Genomic DNA, 6295 nt, shown 5'->3' on the forward strand with positions numbered 1-6295 from the left:
ATACCAAAAGTTTGTAAAGTTTTCCAAATTTTTTCAAATAATTAATAAGAAACAAAACAAAAATATCTCATTTGAAATTTCTAAATGGTCCATTATGGGCAAGTAGCTATCTTTAGATAGTTGACAAAACACTATCAAGATATCATTATTTTATTTTGGCATAATACATAAATATGTCCTCTAACTTTGCCTCATTTTATATTTATGTCCTCCACCTTTGAGTGTGTACAAGTAGACACTTAAACTTGTATAAAATTGAACAAATAGACACACACGTCCTATGAGGCATTCTACATGGCAATTTACATCCTACGTGGTGTCCTATGTGTATTGTGACACATAAGACTAATGTGTCTACTTGTTCAACTTTATACAAGTTTAAGTGCATTTTTGTGCACACCAAAAATTGGAGGATATAAATGTGAAATGAGGTCAAGTTAAAGGGCATATATATGTATTATGCCTTTTAATTTTTTATACATAAGAACTTTAATTAACGTCCATCTTCTTAGTTGTCTCCTCAGTATAGCCGCCATTAAAATAAGTCCTAAAAATATAAAAGCCGCCACTAAAATATTAAATTGTGTGAGCCTCACGTTAGTGCCAAACCTCTTCCAATAATACTTTGCTCCAACTAGGGGCTGCTTTCTTCTTTGCTTCCACACATTGGATATTTCTAAAGTCTTGATTAACACCTCAACTAAATGACTGACTGTAACAAACTAATTTAAATACAATGACTCCTGAGTTATTGATTCACTGGCCTTTCTAGCAGAGGCGGAGCTAGGTGGAGGTTTGTGGGTTCGGATGAATTTAGTAGTTTTTCCGTAAATTTTATATTTATACTAAAAAATTAAATAAATATAATATGTATATTAACTTGTGAACCCCTAACAAAATTGATTGATGACTCGATCAGTTGTAAGGAATAAGAGTTGTGAAAATGTTTTCCACACTAGAGTTATGGGTTCAAACTCTATTATCAACAAAAAAGTTTCTCTTTTTATTTTTAAAAGAAATTTAGAAATCCCAAACTCCTAATCTTGGCTCTGCCTCTGCTGAGTTTCTACAGTCTGCATGCCATCCATATTCACTAAGGTTGTTTCATAGGATTTATAAAAATAATGCTAAATATAGAATGTATTAGTAATGTTTGTATTAGTTATACTTGCATTAATTAAACATAGTATTATTTGGTTTGTTGAATTAAATATACCATACATAAAAATATATTCATTTACATATATATCCTCCATAATTATGATGAAAAAGATGTAAAAAGGGTTTTAAGGGGTAATTAAGTTTATAACCATGCTAATGCATACATTATATCCCCTTGCATTATTAATACCTAAAAATTCATGTTATTAGTAATACACATTAATACACAATAGAGACACAGGGCATAAAAATGTACTAAACAATGTTATATTAATACTAATACATAAAGTTAATATATATATTATTTTTACTAATACACTCTACCAAACGACCCCTAAGTCTTTAGGAAGAAATCTTATTTTCCTCAAATAAATGAAGTAGAAAAGTCAGCAAAACGTTGGAAAAAAATATGTCAATATATATCAAAACATGGAACGCAAGACTGTTTTTCATATACACATTCATTGCCTAACTATGATTACGTGTGTCTATGTAATGTATTCGTCATTTTAACATTTGACGATCAAATTAAAAGTTTGATATGATGTAAATACTCGATTCACGTAAAAAAAAATTGCAAATGTGGAGAAACAATAAGAGGAACGTATTGTGGTGGATGAAAGAAACTAATCCTAACTAGCTATATTTTCTTTTTTTCAAGTCAAAGTTATACATCATCAAGCTCATCTTCTTTTTTCCACAAAAAAATAATAATCAAGTTGATCAAGTCACCTGGCGGCTCTTAACAAATGCTTATAATATTCCACTTTAATTAATATTATACACAAGTCTATCTCCATATAGTTATAAATAGGTCCTAGTTCATCTTAGTTTGTACCAACAACATTTCTCATCAAACATCATGGCTACCTCACAAATAGCTGTTATCGTGCTTCTAGGATTACTTGTTGCCACCAGCATTCACATTACAGGTTTCTACTTAAACAATTTGAATTTCTGACTCAAAAATAATATTGTTGATAGTTGTTTTATTTTTTTTCGTATACTCTTAGTTGTGTATCATTTCCCACACTAACTTGCATGACGGACTATATTCATTTTAACCAAAGTTATTTGATATTTTTCGGTTAACACTCACAAACTTTTCTAATTTGAGGAGATGTCAGCAGAGGTAGATCCAAAATTTATACCGCAGTCAAAATCTAATATTTATACTTATTTAGTGAACTTTTGAAACTGTACAGTTTAGAGTTAAAACTATTAGATTCGGAGGAACCAGTAATTACATATATACTACATATGCCCTAGCATGTCTTCTTTAAATTTTTTAAGTTTAGAAGAATTGTTAAGTTTCTAAAACCCCATTTTCTACTTGTTATTGAACAGAGGCTCAATTAGGTGTTTGCTATGGAATGATGGGGAACAACTTGCCATCACATTCCGAAGTTATACAGCTCTACAAGTCAAGAAACATTGGAAGATTGAGGCTTTATGATCCGAATCATGGAGCTTTAAATGCGTTAAGAGGATCAAACATTGAAGTGATACTAGGACTTCCAAATGTAGATGTGAAACACATTTCTTCTGGGATGGAACACGCGAGATGGTGGGTACAGAAGAACGTTAAAGATTTCTGGCCAGATGTTAAAATTAAGTACATAGCTGTTGGGAATGAAATCAGCCCTGTTACTGGCACATCATCTCTTACCTCATTTCAAGTTCCTGCTTTGGTTAACATTTATAAAGCAATCGGTGAAGCTGGTTTGGGAAATGACATTAAGGTCTCAACGTCAGTAGACATGACGTTGATTGGCAACTCTTATCCACCATCACAGGGTTCATTTAGGAACGATGTGAGATGGTTCACTGATCCGATTGTTGGATTTTTTGAGGGATACGCGTGCACCTTTGCTCGTTAATATTTATCCTTATTTTAGTTATTCTGGTAATCCAGGACAGATTTCACTTCCGTATGCTCTTTTTACAGCACCTAATGTGGTGGTACAAGATGGATCACGTCAATATAGGAACTTATTTGATGCTATGTTGGATTCTGTTTATGCTGCGATGGAACGAACAGGAGGAGGATCTGTAGGAATTGTTGTGTCAGAGAGTGGATGGCCGTCTGCTGGTGCATTTGGTGCCACACAAGACAATGCAGAAACATACTTGAGGAACTTAATTCAACATGCTAAAGAAGGTAGTCCGAGAAAGCCTGGACCTATCGAGACTTATATATTCGCCATGTTTGATGAGAATAACAAGAATCCAGAGCTTGAGAAACATTTTGGATTGTTTTCCCCAAACAAGCAGCCAAAATACAACCTCAACTTTGGGGTGTCTGAGAGAGTTTGGGACATTTCTGCTGAAACTAATAGCACTGCTTCTTCCCTCATAAGTGAGATGTAAGAAGACACATTTGAAAGCATATAGTATCGGCAAAAATACTTGTTCTTCATGCAATTTTATGTTTGTATGCAACATCAAATAAATTCCTAGTGGTGGTTTAAATTCCTTTTGTTTGTGATATTTGTGATTTTGGGATGAAACTTTTTGTAAGTTTGTATATTTCTTACACCATCAATTACTCCCTCCGTCCCTATTTACTTGTCCATATTTTCCCTTTTTTTGGTTGTCCCTATTTAGTTGTCCATTTTGACAAATCAAGAAAGGACAACAAATTTTTTCCTATTATACCCTTATTTACACTTCTTGAAAATTGTAAAAGTGTATGTTGTTTCCCTCCAATTTATTTCACTTGAATTCAAATAAGTGGTTGTAATTTTGAAGTGAAAAGTTGTCATAAGGGTAAAATTGTAACTTCACTGTGCTAATCATTGTTGTCTTAATCTATGTGTCATTTCTAAAGTGGACAACTAAAAAGGGACGGAGGGAGTACATTATTTCCATGTTTGATTAGACTCCAATCTGGTAAACTGCAAAATTTTAATTATTGTTTAATCATTGATTTGACTCGGTCATTTAATCCTTCACCTAAATTGGAGGTAGTACAAAAAGAATTGACTTTACTAATTTAAGGTTTTACCTTCTATCACGTCAATCAAAGTCAAAAATAGAGGTGTATTTCACTAGTTAATTTTCTTTTTCCATTTTGCCCCTCATTTAATGATAATTTCAAGTCAGTTAATTATTTATATTTATGATTTATAGTTTGAATTATTTATATTTTCAAGAATAGTTTGAAAATAACTAGAAAAAACAAAAATTGGAAAGTGGTATTCAATTTAAGTTGTACACTTTTTTTCTTAATGGATATGCATTGCCTTCGAAAATTTCTAACCTCACTTACTGTCTTCAAATTTTGAATAGAATATGTAGTTATATCTTTCTAAGCCCCTTGAGATGAGAAGCATCAGTCTTGATAAATGCAGGTCATAGACAAAAATACCAAATAATTTTGTTTTTTAGAAAAAAATACCAAATTATTTTTTTTTTAGAAGAGGGGAATGAACAAGCAATGCAAACAGTATAACAAATGGATTGAATTTGAAGTCAATGTTGATAGCTATGTCCACAGAAAAGCCGCCATTAAAATAATACTACATATAAAAAAGAAAAAGCCGCCACTAATAAAATGGATTTATATAATTATGGTCTACTCTAAGTGTCAAAGCGCTTCCAATAATACTTTGTTGCAACTTGCTTGCTTCTAAGCTTCCACTAATCCTTTGAATTATTAAACAGATAGCTGGGTCAATATCGTTTAATTACATAGCATTATATTCCTCCGAAGAGAATGTTTTTTATATTCCTTTTGTTTAAATTTGTTTGTCATATTTTTTCTAGCTTATTTTATTTTTATTTTTATTTAATATGTTTTTTTTTCTAATTTGACAACTTTTTAATTGCAACATCTCATATGACATACTTAAGACCAAAAACAATATTTTATTACGTTATTTATATTTGTAGTTTAATTCCTTTGGAACATGTAGTTGGATTTCAAAAGTTGTACTACTTGTTTTCATAAATATAAGACCCCATAATTTATTGTGCAAGTATCTTAAAATTCAACTTATAACCAAAGGTGGGCCCTAGGTGGAGTACATATGTACTCGTTAACATTCAGAAATTTATATATATACTAGTTTTTCGACAGTGCATTGTACGTGATTATCAATTCAGAAAATTTAAGCGAAGATTTGAATAATAAGCTTTGCACAAAATAATATTGCAAATTCTTTTGTGAATGTGCAAAGTGGATCATCATATATATCTCTTATTCACACGAACCTATGACGATGGTCAATTAAAAATTTTATTAGTTAAATGTAGTAATGTATATACTTATTTCTATTTGATAAGGTTCAATCATGTAATTAGTCGTATCTCACTAATATTACCTTAAAGACAATATTTGTTGTGTATTTCTCCTATCATCTATCCAGATGTGTTTTGCACATGTATTCCACTTAATCTGTTTGGATGTCATATGAACATTTGGAGAACACTACATTTTATTTTTTAGAACTATTTTTGTAATTTTTATTTTATAAATTATAACATAATAGATGACGTTCTTTTTGTTGGCTCTCATATTTGACTTTTCGATTGACTGTGTACATAAATCAAAGATAGTTATTTGAATGTCCCTAGTTAATTGAGAAAGGTTTCCTTTTTTTTTACCGAAAAAACTAAAAATTAAAATTAAAAAATATATGCTATCTATGAAATCATATATATAATCACCTGTTTATCTTACACCCAACAAAGATATAGTTCATATACTTGTAAACAATTTTCAATTTATTCAACCAAGCATGATTCGTCCAAGGAAAAATAACAACACCGTGTTATCACATATATAGGGGTGGGATAATTATATGAAAAATTATTGGTCAAAAGTTAATATAAGGAAAGATGAAAGATAGAAATAATTAATGCAATAACTATGAGAATTCATAATATTATAACTAAAAAGTGTAAAAGAGTGTGAATAACATTTGCAATAATTAGTAATAACTAAGAGAATTTATAATGTTACAACTAAAGAATTATAGATAAATTTCTAATAAATTTTATACTTACATAAATAAATAGGACTTTTAATTTATGTTACTATTTTTATATAGGTATTAGATTTTACTTTAGTGTAGGGACAAAATAAAAATGTTCATTCCATATTACTAAATATAAAATTTATTTTGTTAAT

General features: G+C 30.3%; 1 pseudogene across 1 annotated transcript; it reads left to right on the forward strand.

Moving 5' to 3' along the window:
• The first annotated feature begins 1980 nt into the window (after positions 1-1980).
• LOC102605226 (glucan endo-1,3-beta-glucosidase, basic isoform 1-like) lies at positions 1981-3697 on the forward strand (annotated as a pseudogene). Its single transcript, XR_368160.2, has 2 exons — positions 1981-2093; positions 2509-3697. The product of XR_368160.2 is annotated as a glucan endo-1,3-beta-glucosidase, basic isoform 1-like (transcript).
• The last annotated feature ends 2598 nt before the right edge of the window (positions 3698-6295 follow it).

Source organism: Solanum tuberosum, unplaced genomic scaffold (assembly GCF_000226075.1).
Source record: "Solanum tuberosum cultivar DM 1-3 516 R44 unplaced genomic scaffold, SolTub_3.0 scf00269, whole genome shotgun sequence".
Classification (NCBI taxonomy): Eukaryota; Viridiplantae; Streptophyta; class Magnoliopsida; order Solanales; family Solanaceae; genus Solanum; species Solanum tuberosum.